The sequence below is a fragment of the Lutra lutra genome, chromosome 10 (assembly GCF_902655055.1).
Source record: "Lutra lutra chromosome 10, mLutLut1.2, whole genome shotgun sequence".
NCBI classification, from domain to species: domain Eukaryota; kingdom Metazoa; phylum Chordata; class Mammalia; order Carnivora; family Mustelidae; genus Lutra; species Lutra lutra.
Window position 1 is genome coordinate 52,236,032 of NC_062287.1, and position 27,603 is coordinate 52,263,634.

The 27,603-nt window shown below is 41.4% G+C and overlaps 1 protein-coding gene across 1 annotated transcript in view; it reads left to right on the forward strand.

Moving 5' to 3' along the window:
• The window catches only part of GAB2 (GRB2 associated binding protein 2), a 189,832-nt gene that overhangs the window by 410 nt on the left and 161,819 nt on the right, over nt 1–27,603 (forward strand). The window lies entirely within an intron of this gene.

Below are 27,603 nucleotides of genomic sequence, written 5' to 3' on the forward strand. Positions count from 1 at the left end.
CTGGGGTCCGGTGGGGCGATGATCGGCCGGCGCGCCCCGCCGCTCGGGGCTGTGTGGGGCACCTGCACACCTGTCACAGGTGCGCCGCGGAGGGGCGGAGCGGGCGGGAGGGCAGGTTGAGGCTGCGGCTCCTTCTCCGCGGGGCGGGCGCGGCGGCGTCGCCCCCCCAGCCGGCCTCCGGGTAAACTAAAGCAGTATTGAAGTTTGTATTGATTGTTTTTGGAGATCGAGAGAGTTGATTCCCGGGGCTGGGGGACCATAGTAACCCCGGGCGGCTTCAGCCGCCGGGACTGGGGGACTGGGCAGGAAAGGGGGGCGCAGTCTGCGGGGCGGCGCAGCCGGGTCCCCACAAAGGGCGAGGCGCCTCACACCCTTTCCCCCTTCCCTTTCTCTGCCCGCCCCTCCCGGGTGACCGCCTGCTTCCTTCCAGTCCACAGCCTCTGCATCACGGGCAGCGTCAGCGGCATGTGCAGCCCTTGTATTAAGTGACTCATTTGTTTGTCCCCCCTTTTCCCTTTATTCTGTATGTCTCTCACATACATCCCCCCCTCCCCACCCCACGATGGTGACACTGCAGTTTGGTTTGGTGTAAGTGGCCGGGTTTTGTGCGGTCCTTGGTGCCTGGGGTCGAGAGAAATCCAGGTTTCTCAGTTGCCAGGTGGTGCTAACCGATGGTGTTTACCGAAATTGCTGGGACAGCCTCTCCCTTCTGGGTGAGGAACTGGCAACATCGAGGGGAAGGTGGTATACAGTCTGGTGGGGAGGTCTGGCTAACACCTCCCCGCGCCCCACTCCTTGCCTGATGGGGTCAAAGTACAAGATGGTGCTAATTACAATCAGCCCAGGGCTCTTTGCGGGTGTTTGGAAATGGAAGGTCGGTAAAAGATATCAAGGTCTCTCATCTGTTCCCTCTTCACTTCCTTGTGAAATGCCCTTGTTAAACTGACTCTTGGTGCTGCTGGACTCTCTGGGATCATTCCCACAGCATGAAAGTGAGCTGTTGCCTTCCAGCTGCAGTGCATCAAGGGAGCTCTGAATAGACCCTGCCCTCTGTCAGCTGCACCAGTGGCTGTCCATGGAGGGAGAGGCAGAAGCTTACCAGAGTTTCCTGTCTTGGCTCCCCAGATCAGAACTGAGGGACTTCTGGCCTCTGGATTGAGGAAGTGACATTCTGTTTTTCAAAGGAAGTGTTGTTGGGGAGTGCAAGTGTGTGTGTGTGTGTGTAAATGAAAGCAGGCTCTTAATTAAATCACTTGCTGAGAAGACTCCGTATTTAACAATGACTTTTGAAAGTTGACACATTTTTAAACATAGATTTAAAATACAGTAGGGATGAGGCAATGAAGTGTTCATCTCCGTTCTAAAGCTCATTTTTCAGGGATGTCCAGGTAGCCAAAGCAGTACAATTACTAAGAAAGAAACTTTTCTCCTTTTCAGAGTTGTATCAACTCCTTAGGAAAGGTGAATTTTTATGTTAGGTTAAGGATGCGTAATTTGCTATTTATATCTTTATAAATGTACGAACAAAACAAAAGAAAAAATTTTTGGCCCTGAAGAGTTTCTGAAATATTAGTAAAAGTGTGATAACATTACCAGCTAGTGGAATAGAGTATCCAGTGAAAATTTTCAAGTTAGAACGTTACCATAAAGAACCTTGAAACTTTGTTTTTGATACAGTTTGCAAACAATTTGACACCGTATCTGTATTTGACTGATGACTACTTCAAGTCTATCACCCAGACTCTTTATGGCCCATTTCTCTGGTATTTTTGTTCTCAAGCAACTGTAGCTTAAAAAAAAAAAGAAAGAAAGAAAGAAAAAAAAAAAAAAGCTTGGAGTATTCGGAATCAAGCACCTTTTCCAGCCATCTGATGTACTGAACACCCTACCGTCGTATGATGACCTCAGCCTCTTTCCCGACATCTTTGCAGCTCCAGCCCATAAACCTCTGATCAAGCTCGTAACGGCTTTTCTTAGGTTTGGGGGTGATGTGTTCCATTGGTATGACTGGAAGTCTCCCCTACTGTAGGAGTTCAGTTCCCTTAATTAAAACTGAGCTGATCTGTTTGCCCAAACTCGTGTCTGACCCCAAACTTGTCTTTACATCTTCTTTTTGCGTGTTGAGAATTTTTGCACCTTGTTTTAAGTTAGAACTTTGCCAGTTCCCTCTGTTCATTAGTAGCAATCTAGGAGACAAGTAATTCCCAGCTCTGCTGCTAAACACACACCCCAAAATAGCTTCTTATTCTGTTATATATCATAGGCGTGTGCTATTATGGATTCATAAGTCCTCATTGTAAGACTATACCCAAGGGTGCCTGGGTGGCTCAGTGGTAAGCCGCTGCCTTCGGCTCGGGTCGTGATCTCAGGGTCCTGGGATCGAGTCCCACATCGGGCTCTCTGCTCGGCAGGGAGCCTGCTTCCCTCTCTCTCTCTCTGCCTGCCTCTCTGTCTACTTGTGATCTTTCTCTGTCAAATAAATAAATAAAATCTTAAAAAAAAAAAAAAAGACTATACCCAAGCATCTGAGATAAAGAGAAAAGTTAAGGAAATAGATTGCAACTTACAATTAATTTTAAAAACTTCTTTCTACTTTGAGGAGGGGGTAGGGTTAGGGGGAAAAACAACTTAATAGAAGCTATGGCAAATGTTACCAGGGATTAGGTTTAGGAATTTTTTTAAATCACTCTTTTCTAATTTATTAATCATAGAAATATGTAGAGATCTTTTCAATATAGCTGTGAACATTGGGGGAATTACAAAAAGGGGCCTCTGGAAAATGATGAGTATTGCCTCTGGGTCATCATGATATCTTTGCAGTGGAAGGCTAGCAGAACAAATAGCCCTCCCATCGTGCTGTAATATGCCTGTATATGAGTGTGTGTGTGCTGTACACACAGATATACATAAATACACACGTATATAAGGCTGAAGCCAGATTTTTTCAAGGAAAAACATTTTATGACCCACACTGCTCTAATTTTCTATTAATTTCACTGGGTTAGTAGATTTAAGGGAAAAGATTGGTAGTAACACTGCCCTCTAGTGGCTAATTTGGAGAAAATTGTGTGTTGGTTCTAATGAACAACTGAGGCAAGGAAATGGTTTATTTTTGTTTTATTAAGTAAACTTAATTAAGTATCTGTGTCTCAGACTGGATTAGATTCTGGGAATAAACATTGAGCCATCACTTTAATCTTAGCAGATGACCTTGCTTTTTCCACAAAGAATATTGGAGCTATCAGAGAGTAGCTATGTGCACATACTATGACCATATTTCCAAATTTACCTATATCTGCATGGTTCCTTTACCTTTCCCTCTTTAGGTGAGGTGCCCCTTCTTTGGGGGGACAGTTGAGATAATAGAGATAATGACCTGAGCTCATGCCCACTGATGAGGTGCCCCTTCTCCCTGAGCAGTTCTGCTACCTATGCTTTGGATCCTATCTCATCCTGTCTATTCAGATCATTATCACCCTTTCTATCATGAATCTTCTGTGTCTTTCCCTTTAGCTCTCTCTTTCCATTAACATGTAAACATACTTCTCCTTGACAAAATTCTCCCTCAGTATCCCATCCCCTCCTTCTCACTAAGCTTTCTTTTTCATTTTTTTTTTTTTTGCTTTCTCCTTTTCTTATTCATGGTTGTTGATACTATTACCATTTCTCCTGCATTCTTGTCACTTGACTCCAGTCTGAAACCTACTTTGTCATTTCACTAAAGCTGTTCTCCGAAAGGCACCAGTGACACCCAGGTCATTAAAGTCACAGGTCTGTTTTCTCACTAATTTTAATTTCTTCACTGCTTAGTTAATATAATAAATGCCTGACTTTTCTCCCTTTTTTGGCCATTCTAAGTCTCTTTTGCTAAAATGACCCTCTTTACCCAATCTTTAAAGTTGGAAGCTCATTTATAGTCACAGGGGCTATGGTGTAGGCTCTTTTCTCCTTCTCAGACATCTCACCCATTCTCCTGGCTTCAGTTATCTTTGCGTGCTGGTCATTATCAAGTTAAATTTCTATCCCTGAGTTGTGTTCTGAGCTAGAGACTTGGATATACAGTTTTTAACCAAACATATCCACTTGAATGTCTCCCAGTCATCACACACTCACCACACCCGCAACTCTCATGTATTCCTCTGCTCAGTAAATGGTGCCACTGACTACCCACTTGCTCAAGTGTGCAACTTGGGAATCAGCCTTGCCTCCTTGCCATGCACTACCCCACATCTCATCTTTTACCAAACCCACTAGTGCTATCTTAATATCTTTTTGTCCACGCTTCTCCACTGCCATGACCCTTAAGATTGTCCTTTTAATAGTCAACTGTTGAGGACTTACTCTGTGCCGGGCACTGGGCTTAGACCATTGATCTCTTATTAGCCTTAGGCGAAAAGCTGTGACTTGTCTAGTGTCACCTGACTTTGTCCCAAAGCCTAAGCTTTTTTTTTTTAATTGTTATTATTAAACTTCTACTCCGAGGTAATCATAGATGCACATCTATTTGTAAAAATCGTGAAGAGAGATATGTACACTCTTGACCCAGTTTCTCCTAATGGTAACTCTCTGCAGAACTGGAGTGCAGCATCACCATCAGGATGTTGATAATGGTGGAGTCAAGATACAGGACATTTCCATCACCACGTGATCCTTCATGTTGCCCTTTTACTTTTACACCCACTACTCTCCCATTCTTACCCTGTCCTTAACCCACGACGACCACCAATCTCTCCTCCATTTTTATATTTTGTTATCTCAAGAGTGTTATATAAGTGGGTTCATCCAATTTCTAATCTTTTGGGATTGGCTTTTTTCATTCAGCATAATTCTCTGGAGATTCATCCAACTTGTATGTATCTAGTACATTCTTTTTTATTGCTGAGTAGTATTCCATGGTAGACATGTGCCATACTTCATTTGTTAAACTGTTCACTTATTGGCTTCATTTTTTATTTTTATTTTTTAAGATTTATTTATTTGAGAAAGAGAGGGAGAGAGAGGCAGAGAGAGGGGTAAAGGGAGAGGGAGACAAGCAGACTCCCTATTGAGCAGAGAGCCTGATGCTGGGCTTGATCCCAGGACCCCGAGATCATGACCTGAGCTAAAATCAAGAGCCTGACGCTTAACTGACTGAACCACCCAGGTGCCCCTTGCTTATTGGTTTTAATTTCCATTTCCCTATGATTAATGATGTTGAACATCTTTTCAGATGATTATTTACCATCTGTCTTCTTTGGTCAAATGTCTCTGTAAGTCTTTTGTCCATTTTCTTCATGAATTTTTAAAAGTTTTTATTTAAGTAATCTCTACACCCCACGTGGGGCTTGAACTCATGACCCTGAGATCAAGAGTTGCAGCCTCCTCTGATTGAGCCAGGCAGGCACCCCTGGGTTGTTTATTTTTGAGTTTTAAGAGTTCTTTATATGCTCAAGTTACTAGTCCTTGTCAAATAATGTGGCTTGCAGATATTTTCTCCCATCTGTATCTTGTTTTCATCCATTTAGCAGGGTCTTTAACAGACCAAAAGTTTTTATTTTGGATGAGGTCCAGTTTATCAGTTTTTCCTTTTATGAGCTATACGTTTTTTGGTCAAGTCTAAGAACTCTTTGCTAAGCTATAGGTTGCAGAGCTTTTCTTCCTCTTTTCCCTAAACATTTTTTAGTTTTAAGTCCATGATCTGTTTTGAGTTCATTTTTGTGTAAGTTGTGAAACTTAGGTTGAGATTTTGTTTTTGTTGTTGTTGATTTTTGTCATTGGATGCCCAGTTGCTCTAGCTCCATTTGTTGGCAAGACCATGCTTCCTTTATTGAACTGCTTTTGAACCTTTATCATAAATCAGCCGGGCATACTTGCATGGGTTGGTTTTTTATTCTGCTCTATTGTTCTATGTTTCTGTCCTACTTGCCACTACCACATAGTCTTGATAACTATAGCTATATGGTAAGTCTTAAAATCTAGTGGACTGATTTCTCCACTTTATTCCTGACCAGGTTAATCTTATTTTTTTTAAGAAAAGGTAAATTTGAAAAGTCAGCTCATCATTAGAAAATTTGAACAATATGAAAGAATAAATAAAATTAACTATAATCTCCTTGGTCTTGAATTTTTCTTTAAACTTATCTTTTCAACATAGAATGTAAACATAGCAAATATGTTAGCTTAATAATTTATCAGGCAACCATTATATGCCAAACACTCCCAAGTTCTGGGAGTACAAAGAAGAAGAAGAAAAGTCTTGCTGCAGAGGTCACCAAAACTAGAAGTAGGCCAAGAGAAGAAAGTCTTCCAGCCAGTGAGACCACTGACTGTGTAGGACCTGGGCAAGGAACTACAGAGTGTGTGCAAGGGCACTAAAAAGAATTTGGTGTTGCTGGACCATCTACAGGATGATGTAGATAGTGGGCTGTGAAAAGAACACATTGGGGGATGCCTGGGTGGCTCAGTTGGTTGAGTGTCTGCCTTCCGCTCTGGTCATGATCCCAGGGTCCTGGGATAGAGCCCTGCGTCAGGCTCCCTGCTCAGTGGGGAGCCTGCTTCTCCCTCTGCCTGCCTGCCTCTCTTTCTCTCTCTCTCTAACAAATAAATAAATAAAACCTTAAAAAAAAAAAAAAAAAGAACACATGGGTTGGTAAGAACAAAGAAGAGGTATAAATGGCCAACAGGTACATGAAAGGGTGCTCAACATCGTTAATCAGGGAAATGCAAATCAAAACCATAATGAGATACCACCTTACACCTGTTAGAATGGCTGTAATTAAAAAGAAAACACTAGGGAACTTCCTCAGAAAATTGAAAATAGAACTATCATATGATCCAGCAATGCCACTTCTGGGTATATATCCGAAGGAAATGAAAACAGGATGTTGAAGAGACATCTGCACTCCATGTTCATTGCAGCATTATTCATTATTCACAATAGCCAAGATATGGGAACAACCTAAGCATCTCTCCGTGGATAATGGATGATGAAGGTGTGTGTGTGTGTGTGTGTGTGTACACTGTGCTTGGTGTTTTCTGAACATTCTTCATCCACGAGAAGGAAAGAAAGCCTGCCATTTGCAACAACATGGATGGAACATGAAGACATTATGCTAAGTGAAGTAAGTCAGAGAAAGGGAAATATTGTATGATTTCACTCATATGTGGAATCTAAAAAAGTTGAGCTTGTAAGAGTGCCTGGCTGGCTCAGCTGGAGGAGCATGTGACTCTTGATCTTGGGGTCATGGGTTCGAGCCTCACACTGGGTGTAGAGATTACTTAAATAAATAAAACTAAATAAATAATAATAAATAAGCTGAACTCCTAGAAATAGTAGAATGGTGGCTCTTGGAAGTTGGAGCATGGGGGAAACAAGGAGGTGTTAGTCAAAAAGAACCAACTTCCAGTTAAAACATGAATTAAGTTCTGAAGGTCTAATGCCCAGCATTGTGATTGCAGTTAAGGTGTACCATATTGTATACTGGAAAATCACTAAGTAGATCTTAAATGTTCCCATCAGAAAAGAGAAATGGTAATTATGTGTTGTGATTTGTTTGCTGATGTTGGTGGTAATCCTATTGCAAGATATAAGTGTATCAAGCCATTGTTACACATCGTAAACTTATACAATGTTATGTGTCAATTAGATCTCAATAAACCAAAGAAAAAGAACAAGGGAGAAGGAGGTCTTCAGAAATAAGCAAATTTAAGATTTGTTTCTAAACCATCCTAAGAAGCCAGGGCTTTATTACAACAGGCTTTTGGAGTATTTAAATAAAGCTTATGTCTCGTCCAAATTCCTGGGACAGATAACCAGGTGGACATTCCTCTAGCTGCTTTCTGTTCTGTGGTCCTAATCACTGGATTGATTCCTTGATAGTGTTTGTGACATCAAAGGGACTGCTCTAACTCCGGGTCAGTCGCTGAGCTGCTTATCACTAGCAATGGATCAAAATTCCTCATTTGGAATCAACCAAATGTCTGTCGACAGATAAATAAATGCATTTTACAGAACTATATCCGCTGGACTATTATTCAGCTCTAAAAAAGAGGGAAGTTCTGACATGTGGCCATGCTACAACATGGGTGAATCTTAGTGACATTATGCTAAGTAAAATAAACCGTTCGCGAAAGGACAAAAGCTATGGGATTCCACTTTCATGAAGCACTTAGAGGAGTCCGATTCATAGAAACGGACGGTAGAATGCTGGTGGCAGGGAGAGGAGAGTGGAAGCTATTGTTTAATGAGTGCAGATTCACTTTTGCGAGATGAAAGGAGTTCTGGGGATGGGTGGTGATGATGATAGCACAATAACGTGAATACTTAATGCCAGTGAAACGTACACTTACCAGTGGTTAAGATAAATGTTGCGTGCATTTTACCACAATTTACAAAGAACGCAACTCCTCATTTGCTAAGATTTGGTACGTGGCCCAGCTAATACTTCTAACCCAAGAGAAAAAGACAGGCTAGAATCTCCATAGCCTTGGATGAGTATGGAATGTTCTCTCAGGGATATCTGAGGAACAGAGGCAGTAAAATTGTACAAAGCAGGAATGCACGCCTGCTGCTTAGCTTAATGAAACAACTTTGATGTTGCTTTCTATTTTGCATTGGCCTTTCTCTAGCTGGAAGGGAATAGTGGACTATGATAATGTCAAGCTTATGAGAAATGCTGAGAAATAAAGGTTCCTGAGCAGGTTATCGCCTGCGTCCAGGTAATGTTGACAAGGATTTATGGAGTATGGTTTGTGTCCTTTGTCTTCCCCAAAGAATAAATCAGTACTCAACCCTGACTTCAAAGAACCAGCAGGCCAAGGAGACCAGAATTATACATGTAAAACAGATCAATACCTTTACAGAGAGATACATGGTCCAGGTAGCATGTTCATGAGGGCAAGAGCTATGGGCATGAAAAAAGATGGAAGGGCTTCGAGTAGGAGGTGGGGATATGAATTGGGACCCAGGAAGGACTGGGGCCCAGGAAGGAATATAGCAGTTGAAGTGGGAAAGGGGCAGTGCACATGGGATTGGGGGCATGAGGCAGTGAAGTTCCATCCACAGTGGAGTCTGTAGTAGAAATCAAAAGAGGTTTGAAAAGTAAGGGGAGAGCTGTGGGAGATAATCCATGAAAGGCCTTAGATGATAGAACATTTATTAATAAAGAGCATCACTCTAAGTCAGTGAGTCTTTGCTTCTCAGGCTCTCCTTCAATGTGAAATGTCACTGGCATGTTGACCTAGTTTGTTTTCAGAAGATCTCTGTCTTAGTATTTCAGAGACCTTTGGGTCCCGGAGCAAATGACTTGATTCTCTGTTTCCTTGTCTATAAAACTGGTGTAATATTTTTTACAGGGCTAAAGAATTTACTAGGATATCAAGTGAAAAAAAGTCTTAATGCGGTGCCTAACCCAGAGTAGATATTTAATATTGGGGGATGCAGCAATAGGGGCTGATGTCAATTTGTAATTGTTAACCCTCTTATTGGAACTCTGAACATGAGCATGAGTGTTTCACATCCTTTTCAAATTTGGGCCAGACCTGAATTTTATAGAACCAAAATGTAAGTGGAATTTCTAAGCTAGATCTGACATCAAGTTCTAGGAAATTACGTTTTCCCTGAAAGGAACATCTCAAGCATCTCCTGATCTTAGGGAATAAAACCTTATGGGGGTTTGTCTGAAGCTATAACTTTGCCCAGTCCCTGGGAAACTTGTGTGTGCTAGGGGATGTAGAGATCAATGTGTGAGATTCTAAAGCCCATGTTCAAAAATGTTCTGAAAACGTCCCAGTAAGCGGTAATCCTTTAAGCCCAGATGTCCCTCCACCCTCTAGGCCCCTCCAAAGTGAGTCCTTTTCTTGGCTTGTTTCCATGGCATTTTTCCACCTCTAGTTCAGCATTCTCACACCAGGCTTGCATCGGTCTCCCTTGCTAGATGATGGGCACTTTACATGATAGTGTAAGTATCTCACTCAGAGCCTGATGCAGGCTTGGAGCCACTTGTCCAGTACCAGCTACAAGGAAGGCCAAGTGCTTGTCATTTATTCTCAACAACCTCCTCCCTTGTCCACCCCCACCTTTATACTTGCTTCTTACTGTTTGTCTGCTAATTGTGAAAATAGCGAGTGGTTCCCTTAGGATCCTTCAGAGTAATTAGGGCTTTTTTAAGTGTCATTATGAGATTACATATATAAATACATTTGATTGTTTGGATCTTTTCTAGTTCTTTTTTAAAAAAAATTTAAAGATTCCCTGATATGAGGAAGTTGAGAGGCCACGTGGGGGGCTTGGAGGGTAGGAAAAGAATAAATGAAACAAGATGGGATCGGGAGGGAAACACACCATAAGAGACTCTTAATCTCACAAAACAAACTGAGGGTTGCTTGGGGGAGAGGGGTAGGGAAAGGGTAGTGGGATTAGGGACATTGGGGAAGGTATGTGCTATGGTAAGTGCTGTAAAGTGTGTAAACCTGGCGATTCACAGACCTGAACCCCTGGAGCTAATAATACATTATATGTTAATAAAAAAATAAAAAATTATTTTAAAAATTTAAAGATTTTATTTTTAAGTAATCTTTATGCCCAACATGGGGTTCACAGTCACAACCCCGAGATCAAGAGTGGCACACTTCACCGACAGAGCCAGCCAGGCGCTCCTCCTTGTTTTCTTATCGATGCTCATGTTGTAATATCTTTAGCCAGTGGCTAGAATATCTTTGGCCTTCTGAGTGCTTTCAACATGACCTTTCTAGTATTTGATAGCTTCTTTGTTATCTGGTATGGCAAGATATTTCAGGTTTGTCTCGTACATTTCCTGATCCAGCCCTATGATTAGCCATTTGCTCAAAGAATCCTTTTCTTTGAGTAAAAAATGTTATCTGGAGACCCACATGGGCATTACGGGGCTCTCATTGCTGTTGGATCGGTCATACATATAATTTTACATGGTTATGAGCATCGTGAACTATCACATTATACTCTGCTTTTTTTCACAATCCACCACTGTGAATATTTTTCACTCCTAGTTAGTGTTTTTTCCAGTTTTTAATTACGAAAGACTTCAGTCATACACAGAAGTAGAGAAAATGGTCTAATGAACACCAGTATACACAGTTTCAAATACTATCAAGATTTTATCACATTTGTTTTTATCCCTTTTACTCTTCCTTTGCTGGAGAATTTTATTTTTTTTTAAATATTTTACTTATTTATTTGACACAGAGAAAGAGAGAGATCACAAGTAGGCAGAGCAGCAGGCAGAGAGAGAGGGGGGGGAAGCAGGCTCCCTGCGGAGCAGAAAGCCCGATGCGGGGCTCAATCCCAGGACCCCGAGACCATGACCTGAGCCAGAGGCAGTGGCTTAACCCACTGAGTCACCCAGGCACCCCTGCTGGAGAATTTTAAAGCCGACCCTGAACATGTACACAAGTCTTAAAAGTAACACGTAACTGAACACACTGTACCTTATGTATGGTGTACATGTCCTTTGATTAGTATTTCCAGTTGTTCACTGTGATAGACTGTACAGAGCTCTTCTGCTGTTTAGGTAGAATTTCTGAGATTTTCACCCCAGCTGATGAGCCACGACATTTAAGTATCCTACAATATCACCGCCTCTTACTTGGAAGATGTTCTTGGACAGGCTATCACTGTGTCTTTCCTTCACTTGCCTTGGAAGAATGTTCTGGTTGGAGCTCTGCTGGCTTACAAAAGCAATGGAAAGTGCTAAGTTTTATGTATAGTAGCCTGATTTCCTTGTAAGGAATACAGGAATGAGTCTGTTGCTTTGATCTTTTGGTACAGTTTTCTAGAGGAAAAATGGTTATACAGCAGCTAGGTGTATATATATTTTTTCGGATATCAGCTGAGGCTATAATGTGTTGAGTTTAATGCCCTTTAGAAGTCTTTCTGAAGATATTCTCATTAATAACAAGTAGTAAGAGTCTACAAAGTCCATGCTGTTCCCCTTTGAGTATATAATCTTGCTGGGGAATGTGCTTGAATTCTAATGGCAGGCCATACACCAAGGACCAGTGCTGCAGGGGCCCAGGAGAGGTTGACCTAGCCTGGTCCGTGAGTTCTTTCACATGACTCATGTTTGTATTTCACTTGCTGGGTAATCTGCAGTCTCACATTTCTACACTGATCTCCTGGTACATACTTAAGACTCCTTTCACATGTGACCTAGTGGCTGCCTTTGATCCTGCCCTCCTCATGAGAATGAGTTTTAGAATCCCTTCTCTTCGCTCTTGGGTTGTTATGCCTTAGTACCAGTGACTAACTGTTGGCTTAGCTTCTAGAGCGCCACACAGTCTTTGTTCACCCTTGTAGTCCCAGTACCTAAACACAGTAAGATATCGGTTGGCTCATACTTGATATGCTCTTAAGTTTTGAATAAATATTACTTTAGGATTGGTTACGTTTCTTTGGAGGAAAAAAAGAGCTTAATCTAGATAGAACTATATTGAAAATGCAAATTTTTTTTAACAACAAGCTTTGGGAATTTCCATGAGATAAGCTATAAAATATTTAATATTTTGTAACACTTAAATGCCACTCTTTGAATAAAGTTATTGGAAACAAGATTATAAAAAGCAACAATATAAGGAGCATCTGTCCTACCCCTCCTGTGGCATAAACAATGTTAACATTTTAGTGTGTTTCCCAGTCCCTTTATTTCTGTATGTGCTTTTTACAAAGAATAAGACTGTATCACCTTTTTTTTTTTTTTTTAAAGATTTTATTTATTTGTCAGAGAGAGAGGAGAGCGAGCGAGCACAGGCAGACAGAATGGCAGGCAGAGGCAGAGGGAGAAGCAGGCTCCCCGCCAAGCAAGGAGCCCGATGTGGGACTCGATCCCAGGACGCCGGGATCATGACCTGAGCCGAAGGCAGCTGCTTAACCAACTGAGCCACCCAGGCGTCCCGACTGTATCACCTTTTGTATGCTTTAATATATTGAAAATATTTTCCTGTGTTAGAAAATAGTCTTCTAAGACATGGGTTTTAATGGCTGCTTAAGCAGAATAAGACAGAGCTTTTCAAGTATGTGTAATAGAAAGATACTTTAAATATTTTTACAGGTTTTTGATGTTGAATTAAATTATCTTTATTATGTTATGAAAATGTCTATAAACAAACACTATGAGATCTAAATACATACTTAGAGCTCTTCTACAATTACAAAACCAAAGCAGATTAACAAATTAAATGTAAACCTTCAGAACCAATATAATTCACATGAACAACAGTAGACATTTTGCTGAAACTAAATTGCTTCTTGAAATGGGAACGTGGCCCTCACTTCTCTGGAGCTTGTCTGTTCTGTGCCCCATTCTTCTCTCCTACCGCATTTCTATGTTTGAACTACAGTGAAACCTTGGTTCGCTTAGCAAGCCATTTGGTGTTTAATTGGTATGACCACATTATTTATATATGCTGTCACCTCTGTCTTTTCTCATTAGTCACTAGTGTATGAAAATTAAAGAACTCAATACTTGATTCTAATAAGATTATAAATGCAAATGCTGGTAATCAAGAAAAAGCATTCACTTGTAAGATGATCATTCAGATAATCTAGACTATGTATTTTAAGATCACCCTTAAGGTGAAAACTCAGAATTGAAAAAAATGTTTGAAATGGACTTGCAGATCCCTGGGAGTATGGCTTTAGGCCCTATATTTAAAAATCCAGGTGTACTGTGAAAGGCGTGGGCTCGGGGTCAGCCCTGGGTTAGAAGCCAAGCTGAGCCTCCCACATGCTTTGTGATTGTGAGCAAATTTCTTTATTTCAGAGCTTTGAGTCCCCACTTTGTGAAGTGGAGATAATGGTAAGTTCAGCCAGTTAATTGAATAATTTTAACTCAGAGAGGTGTAAACATGAATGCTTTTATCTTTGTCTACTCAAAACTCCCAACAGTGCTTTGTCAAAATCTCTACAGGATGGAACCCGTGGTATCTTTGGCAGAGTCCACAGCCTTCTGGTCACTCTGGATTATTGATAGGCCACCATTGAAAAATGTCAGTACACCTAATCGGAAGCTTTTCCTCCTCCTTTTACTGACCAGACGTGTGGTTCCAGTGATAAGAAGTGGAAAAGGTAGACTTGGTTTATTTGTGCACTTCCATTCTCCCTTTCTTGTTTTGGAGAGTGTAGGGTTGGGGGACAGGTTAGGTAGTCTGTCTGGGATACTTCTGCTCGGCCTCTTCTAGGCATGTGTAGGGATGGCCAAGAGGAAGAGGGACAGGGATAAGTGTCTTTTAACTGGCCACTGTTGGGTCCTCCTCGATGGCATTTACTATTGCCTGACCGGCACTGCCTGTGTGTGTTCCCTACACTTGTGAATTCTTGGGAGGGTTTTCCCACTGCATGGTCTCTAGACTTGGAGAGGAAACTGGTGTTAAGTTCTTTTAGGCCCTTTCAGCCAATCCCTCCCTCTCTTATAGCCCACAGCTAGGCTCCACTTGCTTGCTTGACAGCCCTCTTATAAGGTGGGGGAGCTGATAAGAAAGCTCAAGGCCAGCAATTTCCATGAGACTGCTTTACCCATGGGACTCACATCCATGCCAAACAATGGGTGAATAGCATTGGTGCCCCTTCTCCCTCCATTTCTCAAAGGAGGGAAAAGCCCTGTCCAGAATGGTGCAGGGTAAATCTGTAAGTTAATTGCCTGAACAGATATTCATTAGGCATTTAATTTTAAAAAGAATTCTTATCTCAAACTTTGTTGTTGTTGTTGGCACATCTAATCTCTGTAAGGGATTCTCTTAGAAGAGCCCTCCATAGGGGTAGGGAGACTACCACCCAAAATTCAGCACTACCCACTAGGGCGTGGGATCCTTGGTTTCCTCTCTTCATCTCTGCTCTTCCTTTGGGATAGTAGGGAGGGAGAGAGGCAGTGCAGAGGCCCAGGTGATGGTTGCAGTAGAAGGTCTCATACTGTAGCTTCTTAATATGTTCTTGAATTAGCCCAGCCCTAGTTATTCACTGCTCTCCTTACCTTGTGGGAAACCTGTCTCCTCTCTAATCTTAGCTGTGGGTTCTGTTTATCCTGGAAAAGTCTCACTCGACATTCACTTCTAGAACTGTCTTATAGATTGCTGTGGTATTAAATTTGTTAATGCCAGGTACATGATGAGCACTCTACAAATGGTAACTCTGCCATTTATAAATGGTAACAGTGCCAAATTTATTTGCCTCTTCTGTCGTTCGACATTTAGATAGTTTACTATTTTCTGCTATTTTAAATAATGCTGTGATGATCTTTATAGCAAAGACTTATACTTTTAGGACAATTCCTGTAAATGGAATTTCTAACTCAAAAATTACAGTTATGGGGCACCTGGGTGGGTCAGTCTGTTAAGCCTCTGCCTTCAGCTTAGGTCGTGACCCCTGGGTCCTGGGATGGAGCCCCACATCGGGCTCCCTGCTTAGCAGGAAGCCTGCTTCTCCTTCTGCCCCTCCCCCTGCTCACGCTCTCTCTCTCACTCTCTCAAATAAATAAATCTTAAAAAAAAAAATAAGGGTCCAGTTATTTACAGGGTTTCTGATACATCATACCAAATTGCCTCTCAGAAGGAATGAAGTTTTAATTCCCTGATTTTTCTCTGATACAGATAGTATAACTTTTTAAAAAGATTTTATTTATTTATTTGGCAGAGAGAAATCACAAGTAGGAAGAAAGGCAGGCAGAGAGGGGGAAGCAGGCTCCCCGCTGAGCAGAGAGCCTGATGCAGGCCTGGAATCATGACCTGAGCGGAAGGCAGAGGCTTAACCCACTGAGCCACCCAGGCGCCCCAGATAGTAGAATTTTTTTAAATACTTGACAACTTGACAGATAAAAAAGTAGTTCCTTGATTTAATTTTGATCCCTTTGCTACTGATTTGAATACATTTTCACATATTATTGACTCATTTTTTAAATGAATTTCTTCTTCAAATGATAGGTCGTTTCTGATATAAATAGTTGATGGAATTGGGAAGGTAGACTGAGTGGCTCTGGGTAAGGTAAACAGGGAACTTGGAATAACCTGAGTAGGGAATCTCCAGCAGTAGGGAGGGAAAGACTGACCAGACCTAACCAGACGTTCCTCTTATTTAGTGGTTCCCCCTTTTGGACCCTTTTAGCTCTGATTCCACAGATTTCCCTCAGGCAGCCTTCTGATCTTAATTTGGTTTCAAGGCCTACCTCAGATGTCACCTTCCTCGTGCCACTTCCTGATTTCCTTCTGAGGGAGACAGTCTTCCCACATCGTCTCATTATACGTCTGTACAGCTCTGACGACATGGTTGTGTGACTTTGTTTTTAGATCTCTCTCCTTAATTATGTGCCCTCCTCAAAGGCAGTGATTTTTCGTATACACCTCTAAACAGACTTCTACACTTACTAAATATAATGGAGACTCTTCTCCTATGCTCGAGGTAGAGGAGAGTGGTGCAGGAGAGGGGAGTACAGTGATTGAGTCCACTTGGAGTAGAGTGGTACCAGGTGCTCAGGGCAAACGACAGCTGGGGTAGGGTTTTTGAAGAAAGAGTAGGAGTTCATCAGGCAGCTGGGAAAAGATCATTTCAAGTAAGGAGAACAATTTAACTAACGATATGAGCACATGAATGCTGACAGAAACTGTATAGATGGGGAAAACATGAAGAATGAGGTTCAGGTGCCAACTTCATTCTCCCCAGAACCCCACCTTCATCACCTTTACTCACCACAAGCCCTTTGCTTTGTCTGGAATTTCTTCTCTCTCCCCTGATTCCTCGAACCCTCTCAAGTCATTCCACGGAGTTACTGAATCCCTATCATATGTCATGTGCCAAGGAAAAGAGGCAAAATTGAGTTCATGGACAACTCTGAATGGCATCCTGGGAATGTTAGCCCCATATTGAAAATATAGACAAGAGAATGGTGTCTTACCAGATTCTTTTTGGATGACCCAGATTATAGCTGCTGTAGATAAGTATTCTTTTTTTTTTTTTTTTAAGATTTTATTGTTTATTTTGAGAGAGAGTGAGCACACACAAATGAGGGGAGGGGGCAGAAGGAGAGCAAGAATCTCAAGCAGACTGCACACTGAGCACGGAGCCCAACCCGGGGCTCGACCTCATGACCCTGAGATCATGACCCTGAGATCATGACCTGAGCCAAAATCAAGAGTCAACACTTAACTGACTGAACCACCCAGGTGCCCCGATAAAATAGATATTCTTAATAATAGTGTTATCATTTATTTAGATAAACTTTTACCTCAAACCAGGCTTCGGCAGTCAGAGAAAATATAGCTTTTTTTTTTTTTTAACTGCTCTGCTTCTTTTCTATCAGTTCCCTTCTGTTGTTGCAGTTACTTTTGCTTCCTGATAAATCTCTGGACATAATAAAAATGCCCCAAACTTAGTGGCATAAAATAACTATTTTGTTTTGCTCATAGATTGTGTGGGTTACGGATGCAGACAAGGCGTGGCAGGAACTTGTCTCTGTTCCCCAGTGTCTGAGGCCTTAGCCGAGAAGACTTGGATGGCAAATGTTCCTCAGCCATTAGGAACTGGAGTCATCTGAGTGTATCTTCACACATGAATGTCAGCAGGGCTGGGATGACGCAGAGACTGTGCCCAGCTGGGGCTGTGGTCTGCAGCACCTGCCAGTGGCCTGTCTGTGCAGCTTCCAAGTGGTCAGACTTCTTACCTAGTGTCTTAGGGGCTCCGAAAGTGAATGTCTTAGGGGCCAAAAATGGAAACTTCATGGCCCTTTCTAATGGCCCAGACTTAGAAGCTACACAGTGCTCCTTTTGTCATACTCCCATGGTCGGCCCACTCAGGTTTAAGGGAAGATAAACAGACTTACAACCTCCCACTAGACAGAATGTCAAAGAATTTGTGGGCATCTTTTTAAGTCTGTCATCATCATATCGTAATTTTTCGGGATAAACAGTCTCCCTCAAATCTTTTCAAAATTCAGCTTCCTAAGAGCTCTTTGAGTAAATACTTCATGGTGCAGAGTTCTGCCCACTTCCCTTCCTCTGCCCTAAAATCTTGTTTCATCAGGCCAGGGACTTTGCATCATTTATCTCCCAAATCCTTATCAGCCTGGAACAGTGTCTGGCGAAGAGTTGATGCATAACACCTATTAGAGACTGCTTAGTGAGAATGCACACCATGTCTCTGTGTGAGTTAGGGGAGGATCTGTGTGGATATCTACACTTTGTTGTCTGGTTTGGAATATATCCTGGAGTCTACGGCCATTACACCCTGAATGCACCTGATCTCGTCTGGAATATATCCTGGAGTTGTTTGCTGAGTCGTAACTAATTCTGTTGTGTCCTTTGGGTGTGATGTACAGAAACCCATTATGGAGGCTGTGGTGTGTTGTCTCAAAGTTCCTGTACGTGGGGAACTCTTTGCTTCAACCCAGACCTCTGCTGGTCCAATAGTCTATTAGTAACTTCTAAAGGCCTAGCACCATCCTCAGGGTTTAGGGAGCGACCAGTGCTGCCTCACACTCATCTTTTGGCCTCCTCCTGCTGCTGTAGCCAAGCCTTTGCTCTCCTGCCATATATTAGCACAGAGCTTTAACAATGGCCTTGAGTAGCCTGAATCCCGCCCCATGTTATGTCTGGGAGAATGGAGTCTTGATATTTCAGAAGCTCCATGCTTTGATAGGAAGCACCTGCTTTGATGGGAAGGAGGAGTGTGTATGTGGGGAGCCAGCATATGAATGAGGATCATGTCCTTGTCGACCTCTTCTCCCCCTTTCCTTTCCCGTGGGGCCAGAGGACATAGGCTTCTCTTTTCTTTCCCCTTCCATGGCCGGAGCTGCTCCTGTGTCACATCGGCCTTTCTAAATCAAGCTTAGCTGCTAATTTAGGGGGTACTTTGTAGATGGAGTATGTGGGAGAAACTACTCTGTCAACAAGAAGGTACAGATTAGAAAACATGTCAAATATACTGAAGTCCCAGTAAAATTATATTATACCAAAGCCCAAGTAAAATTATCTTAAAAAAAAAAAAAAAAAAAAAAAAAAGGCTGGTTCTAGACCTGCTTCCTTCCCCAAAAGCACATTTTCACAACTTCGGTACCACAAGGTAACTTGCAGACTTTATACCAGGAAGATGTGGAGCATCGTCAGGACTCCGAAGTGCTTCCCTGTCCTTGCTGCTGACTTTAAAGAGTGAATTCCTGAGCCTCTGTTTTCTCTTCAGTCAAATGAGGCTATGTTATCAGTCTTGGGCTTGGCAGCCATAACAAGTTTAACATGATCGTTAAATGAACACTTGGATGATTGGCATGGATACCAGTTTCCATCCCATTCTTCTGAAAAGTTCCTAACAACTGAGTGCTTCCAGGTGATCTGGGGAGCTTTAACCCCACTGAGCCACCCAGGTGCCCCGATCTGGGGAGCTTTAAAAAAGTCAAATGCCAGCCTGCTGTCTTCTAAGTAAATCAGAACCTCAGAGGGATGGGACCCCCCGCCGGTGTGTGTTAAAAAGTTAATTCGTCTTGAAAATGTCTGCAAAAAAAATTAAAAGATGAGACATAGAGTATCATAACATTCCAAAAGTCTTTTTTATGAGATTGTCTAAGCCTTCTGTTTAAGTTGGACTTGACCAAGTTAGAAATCACTTATTGATAGTTGCTCTTGTCGCCTCCAAAGTAGCATTAACCTTGTCAGGCCGGGTTTCATTTATTCCAAACCCTTTGCAGACTGAGAGGGCAGATGCAAAGCACCTCCTTATTTACACAAACAATCATACCAGACTTTCCTGTTAACTGGATCTGTGATGGGTGCGCTCTCAGCCTGGAAGTGCTCTGTGCTCTTGTCGCTGAGTGTGGCGTTCGCTGTGCTCTTGTGCTCTTGTTGCTGTGTGTGGCGTTTATGAAAACAGTGCCATGAAGGTGGCCAGGTCCTGAACTAAGGAATGTGTGTGGTGGAGGATACACCAGGATCTCTATTACCCTGAAGAGAACAGTAGTATCAGGACACCTGGGCAGCTCAGTTGTTAAGAGTCTGCCTTGGGCTCAGGTCCTAATCCCAGGGTCCTGGGATTGAGTCCCACATCTGGGCTCCCTACTCAGTGGGGAGCCTGCTTCTCCCTCTTCCTGTGCCTCCTGCTCCCCCTGCTTGTGCTCTCTCTCTGACAAATTAATAAAATTTAAAAAAAAAGAGAGAGAGAACAGTAGTATCTTACCCTTGTATAAAGGGAATGTATAACAAGTGCCTAAAATGCCCGCTGCATGCAAGGACCTCTGCCAGGCACTGTGAAGAACTAGAGTGTCCTAACAAGGAGTCCTACTGAGCTGACCTTGATAACCACTGGGGATTTGTGTAGGAGGGACAGTCAGAGGGGCTGCAACTTTGTAGTGTCTCCTTTTCTTTTCAATAACAGCTTTATTGAGATATAATTCAGATACCATAAAATTCGCCATTATAAAGTGTATAAATTCTTTGTTTTCAGTATATCCAAAAAGTTGTAATACCATCACCACTATTTAATTCCAGAACATTCTCATCCCAAAAGGAAACTCTTTACCTATTTAGCAGACACTCTCCATTCCCTCCTCCCCAGAGCCCATGACAATTCCTCTTCTGTTTTCTGTCTGTACAGATTTGCCTATTCTGGATACTCCATATAAATGGAATCATAGAATATGTGGTCTTTCGTGATTGGCTTCTTTTACTTAGCATAATGGTTTCTAAGTTCATCCATGATGTAATGTCTGTATACTTTATTGCTCTTTACATCTGAATGATATTCCACTGTGTACATAGATCCCATTTTATTTAACGTGTTAAATGTGGTTGCTAAATGGAAACCAGTTTCCCATCCCATTCTCCCTAAAGGACCCAGTGGGATTGCTAGGTCATATGGTAAATCTATGTTTAACTTTTCAAGAAGCTGCCAAACTATTCGTCTCTGTTTTTTAAAATAATAAGAATATATTCATGTGCTATTTTTGTACTTACAAATCAATTTTAAATTACTTTTAAAATAGAACAGTTAAGTATTACTGGGGATGCTGAGAGTATAGACCCAGTTCTGATTGTATTCTCTGGAACTTGCCAAGTTCTGTTGCCTTTATAAAAAATTAAAGTCCAAGAAGCCCAACAGTAGAAGATCTACTTCCCTTCTATTAGAGTCTCTAAAAGAAAAGAGGGGGAAGAAAATGGGCTTGTTCTTGATGTCAACCTCAGATATTTCCCCCACAGTAAAATGTTATCTTCCCTGCTCTCATCTCAGAGCATGTTGATTGAAACTCTGTCCAGGCAGGTAGCTCATTCTGCCCAGGAGCTAGTAGCTCTAATCCTGCTAGATTATGAGGACTTTGAAAGCAAAGACTGTCATGTGTTCGTATATGTAGTACCTATAAAGCATATGCTCAATATATACCCATTGAAATGAATCTGAATTGTATTAACATCCTTAGAATTTTCAACTTGATATTAAGAGGAAAACTCCTTTCTGATGAAGATATCCATAGTTCACCTCTCTGTTAAGTGGAGATTCTCATTCTTCTGCTTCTACCCAAAGAGCTATGGTTTAAGGCAAAGTAAGAGTTCACTGTTTTTTTTTTCTTTCTTTAAGAAAAGAAATATAAGCAAGACTGGTGGTGGAAATAAGATCATTACATATTATGAAGCTGTGTTCTCTCAGGACACCAGTAGCTCTGAAGGCAAAGGGTTGGTAAAGAGCATTTGGATGAAGAGAAGAGAAATTATTTTCTAAGAATATATTGTGAGACAAACACACACATGTGTGTGTATGTGGACTTGGTTACTCATATATGTATATAGGGAGAAGCAGGCTTCCCACTGCGTGGGGAGCCCAGTGCAGGGCTCGATCCCAGGACCCCAGGATCATGACCTGAAGTTTTGTGTATTCACAGACAACACGAGACACACATAAACTTGTGTATTATCTCACTTAATCTTCACAGCACCTGTAAGAGATAGGTGCTCTTATTTTCTTTGTTTCATGGATAAGGACTGAAGAATAGGGAATTTAGGAAATTTAGTAAGATTTCTCCATTAAAAAGAAAGAAGACAGATGTTGACCCCAAGTTGTCTTCCCCCGGTGCCTGGCTGTCCTCTCTATATAGAATAAGCATGTATTCTTGCCAGACAAATCCGAGTCTGAATCTTAGCTCTACTACTGAATAAGAATACGACCTTGGACAAGTGGTCTAATCTATTTCTGCCTCCTTTCTACATGGGGTAGTTGGCAAGTTGTGAGTCAAGTTCCTCATTCCATTTTAATTCCCTCTGCCACTTCTTTGTGGTGTGTTTTTGCTAACATTACTGTTGACCATGTCCTTTTCTGGCTACGTTGACAACTTTGCTTTCTTACCTCATTGAGAGACCATGATGACCATTGACTTTATTCTGACTGACCCAGTGGGAAATACCTAATATTGTAAACTTGATGAGAGTTTGGGAATGTGATGGCCAATTTAGTTTGCTATCAGTGAAGAGAATATTGTACCCCAGACTTTAGGAATGCATATTTCAGGAAGTATGTATTTTCTGCGTGTGTGTGTGTGTGTTTCATATCTTAAGATCTTGACCAGTGCTGGTACATCTGGAGAAAGATGGTCAGGGGCTCGTTATGGGAACCAGGTAAAAAAAGGAGTATTTGGAGCCTCAGAGATCTTTTGGGGGGAGGGAAAGGAAAAGAAGAGATTTATTTTCTTCTAGCTATGATATGTCTTGTGCTTCAGTGTTTGAGTTCATGAATTCTGTATCATATTCTTACTTCCTATGGAAATAGTACTTATGACCTACTGCCTTTGCTGGAAGCCTGTTTATAAAATCAGAGAAAAGTTATGTTAAATGTAGTTTTTGAGAAACATCAGGGAGTCTGAGAGAAAATTTTCACCCTGAGCAGAAGAACCACATCTCATAACTACTAGTTTTGATCCCATACCATTGATCCTATTGGAATCCCTTATTATTAGTAGACACACCAAAACAATGAATGTTTTCTGCTCTCAAATCTACAGGGACTATATTAAAACTAGATGAACAGTATTTTCCAATGTTTTGGGCTTATTATGACTAAGTCTAAAGGGGGTTCATGATTAACAATTGGCTGTGAAAAGATAGGAATGAGTCGATCTCCATGTGTGGTGACTTGGCTTTGTGTAGGGAACTATGCAATACACAGTTACATAAATGCTGTTCTTAGAAAGTCCTTTAGACATAAAAATATAAGTACCTGCTTGTTAATTGTGCCAGGAAAAAAAAAAAAAAAAGCATGATTTGAGTCTTCCCCTTTGTGGATCCAGGAAAGCTTTGTTTTGGAATATGGAGGCCCTGGCAGAAGAGGGCTAAGGAAATGTAGGCTTTTACGAGTACTTCTAGGATGACTCTCGCTGAGGCTGTAAATGATACAGTCTTTGGTTTTCAGGAGCCTAGATTAGAAGGAAATTGATCAGTCGATCAATAGCTACCCGAGACCCACTGAGAAGAGTGCTGCAGTGCAGACATAAACAGAGTGCTGTGAGAATCCATGGGAGGGTACAAGTGATTGAGTGGGGAAGAGCAGAAAAGGATTCTATGAGGTCTTGGATGAACCACATCTGGAAGGACATGGGGGAAACTGAACTGGAAGGGGAGAGGAAAGGCATTTCAGCTGGAGACAACCCCTTATGAAGCTGGGCCCTGCCATGATCAGATGGGAATGGGAGGGAGGGTTGACAAGGTAAATGTCACCAAGTTACGAAGATTCTTGTATGTTATGTTAGGGAGTTACAGGTTTTATTCTTTAAGAACAGGGAACTGTGAAGATATGTGTGTAGGCTTTAATGGCCTGACCTCAGACATGTGGTACAGCAACCTGGTTTTATGGTCACATAATTTGGGAAGCATTCCATACTATGTTTCTCTTCCTTGGAGATTTTATGTACAAAAGCAGATTGAAGGCTGTGGAATGATAAATCCAAAAACATAGTCAAATGTGGTTAACCTTGGAATTCTTTATTTTTATTGATTTTATTTATCTTATTTATTTTTTTTTACCTTTTAGTATGATGGTTAAGACATCTGATATAGGGAAAGAAAGCGGAGGAACAACAGGTTTCTAGAAAAAGAAGAATCTTGCTTGCTAATCTGTCAATATTTGGGGACAGGATGGCAGTTAGGGAATGGGGAACCATGTCTTTCCTTTTTTCAGTTTTAAAAAAAATTTTTTTAAAGACTTTATTTATTTGAGAGAGTGAGAATGTAAGCAAGGGGGAGGGCCAGAGAGAGAGGGAGAAAGCAGACTCCTCGCTGACCGAGTAGCTTGACATGGGACCGATCCCAGGATCCTGGGATCATGACCTGAGCCAAAGGCAGATGCTTAACCAACTGAGCCACTCAGGCATCCCTCAGTATTTTAGATTTTAATTTAAAGTCAAGTTAGTTAACATATAGTATAGTATTGATTTCAGAAGTAGAATTTAGTGATCCATCATTTATGTGTGGTATAAGGAAATGGTCCAGTTTCATTCTGTATGTGACTGTCCAGTTTTCCCAACACCATTCGTTGAAGAGACTTTTTTCCCAATGGATATTCTTTCCTGCTTTGTCGAATATTAGTTGGCCATAGAGTTGTGGGTCCATCTCTGGGTTCTCTATTCTGTTCCACTGATCTGTGTGTCTGTTTTTGTGCCCATACCATATGTCTTGATGATCACAGCTTTGTAATACAGCTTGAAGTCTGCGATTGTGATGCCTTATGCTTTGCTTTTTTCTTTTTGAACATTACTTTGGCTATTTGGGGTCTTTTGTGGTTCCATACAAGTTTTAGGATTCTTTATTCTAGGTCTGTGAAAAATGCTGGTGTTATTTTGATAGGGTTTGCATTGAATGTTTAGATTGCTTTGGGATGGTATAGACATTTTAACAATATGTGTTCTTCCAACCCATGAGCATGGATGTTTTTCCATTTCTTTGTGTCTTCTCTAATTTCTTTCATAAATGTTCTGTAGTTTTCAGAGTACAGATCTTTTACCTCTTTGGTTAGGTTTATTCCTAGGTGTCTTATGGTTTTTGCTACAATTATAATGGGATTGATTCCTTGATTTCCCTTTCTGCTCCTTCATTATTGATTTATGGAAATGTAACAGATTTCTGTATGTTGATTTTATATGCTGTGACTTTGCTGAATTCCTGTATCAGTTCTAGCAGTTTTTTGGTGGAGTCTTTCAGGTTTTCTACATAGAGTATTCATGTCAGTTCCAAAGAGTGAAAGTTTGACTTCTTGTTTGCCAGTTTGGATGCCTTTTATTTCTCTTTGCTGTCTGATTGCTGAGGCTGGGACTTCTAGTAATGTGCTGAACAACAGTGGTGAGAGCGGACATTCCTGTCAGGGAAGCTCTCAGTTTTTACCAATTGAGGATATTAGCTGTGGGTCTTTCATATATGGCCTTTATGATATTGAGACATGTTCCTTCTATCCCTACTTTCTTGAGAGTTTTTGTTGTTTTTTTTTTTAATCAAGAAAGTATATTTTGTCAGATGCTTTTTCTGCATCTACTGAGAGGATCTTATGATTCTTATCCTTTATTAATGTGGTGTATCACGTTGATCGATTTCTGGATGTTGAACCACCCCTGCAGCCCAGGGATAAATCCCACTTGATCATGGTGAATAATCTATTTAATGTGCTGTTGAATTCGATCAGCTAGTATCTTGGTGAGAATTTTTGTATCTGTGTTTATTAGGGACATTGGTCTGTAATTCTCCTACTTAGTACGGTCTTCACTGGTTTTGGGATCGAGGTAATGCTGGCCTCATAGAATGAGTTTGGGAGTTTTCCTTTCATTTCTATTTTTTTGGAACAGTTACAGAAGAACAGGTATTAAGTCTTTAAGTGTTCGAAGAATTCCCCTGGGAAGCCATCTAAAAGGGAGCCATTTCCTAGACCTAAAGAGAGGCCTTGGCTGGGTGTGAGGTGATCTTGGTTCTTATTCTGGCTTGGCTGTGATATAAGCTGTGTGCCCTTGGCCAGTTCATTGTTTTGAGACTCATTCTCAAGACAGGCAGTGCTGCCTCCACAAATTAATTGGAAAGTGTGTTAGGAACTTTAAATGCATTAGCTCATTCAATTCTCAAAGCAAACCTAAACTTAGAGTTCCATTTCTGAGGTGACAAACCTAAACTTAGAGTCCCATTTCTGAGGTGAGAAAACGGAGGAATTGAGGGATTGAAAAAACGATTCAAGGTCACCTTTTAGTAAAGGAAGGTTCTGAGGTGAGTGGGGGATAGGGCATTTTCAGTGGAAGAAACCATGTAAAGGTGCAGAAGTGATAAGGGGCAGGCAGTCTTCAAGGAACCACATATATTATAATCTAGTATGTAGCCCGTTTGGAAGACTGGTAGGAAACCAGAAGGTAAAAGGTAGGGTTAGGTCAAGTCATAGAGGGCCTTTGAATGTTATGGGTTTTGGGGGGTTTTTTTTGTTGTTGTTTTTAAATAAGCTCTGTCCCTAATTATGGGGCTTGAACTCATGAACCCGAGATCAAGAGCTAGATGTTCTATGACTGAACCAGCCAGGCATCCCATGAACGCTGTTTTATTTTTATTTTATTTTGTAGCCATTAGAATATCATATTTGGGTGCCTGGGCGGTCCAGTTGGTTGGGCGACTGCCTTCGGCTCTGGTCATCATCCCAGGGTCCTGGGATTGAGTCCTATGTCGGGTTCCTGCTCAGCAGGGAACCTGCTTCTCCCTCTCCCTCTGCCTGCCACTCCCCTTGCTTGTGCACTCACTCTCTCTCTCTCTCTTTCAAATAAATAAATCTTAAAAAAAAAAAAAGCTTTTCATTCAGTGTTCATTGACTCTTGACATGGTATATATGTAAATATACACTGTTATTTTACATAACACTAAGACAGAAAAAAAATCCCTATTGAAAGAGTGCTCTTAGAGTTGAATGTGGATTTAAATGGTTGTTGCTGTCTTATATATATAAAAAGGAAAATATCAGTGAAGTATGTTGGTAAAGGATTCCTAAAATTTCCTGATATCTGATTCCAGCCTTGAATCACTTTCTGACTCATTTTCCACATTTTTCCTCTGTGCCATCAAGAGCACTGACGGTGTAACATTTCTTTAAAAAGTTCCATTATTATTATCCTCATACTTTTCTTCCAAGTCACTGACACATACTCTAGGTTTCAATGCTGGCACTTCCTTGATCTTACCAAAAGATCTTAACAGAAAGTCTTCTCACAGCGACTGAGATTTTGTATTTCTCCCTGAAAGGGACCTTGAATTATGCATTCTGGGTTGTGCTTGAGCAGTCACAACACCAGAAATGACAAGCAAGTGCACCCTTGTTGACAGCTATGTCCCAACTGCAGCTTGAAAGTAAGAAACATTCTGATTTTGAGGTTAAAATATTCAAGAAAAAAAGAAAAGGATTTTAGAATTAATGAAATATGGTAGCTTATTGAAAGTCACACAGTGGTAAAAGTCACAGGGCCAGCATTCAGAAGAAGTAAGGAATAGGGGTGCCTGGGTGGCTCAGTGGGTTACGCTTCCATCTTCAGCTCAGGTCATGATCTCAGGGTCCTGGGATGGAGCCCCCCATCAGGCTCTCTGCTCAACAGGGAGCCTGCTCCCCCCTCTCTCTGCCTGCCTCTCTGCCTA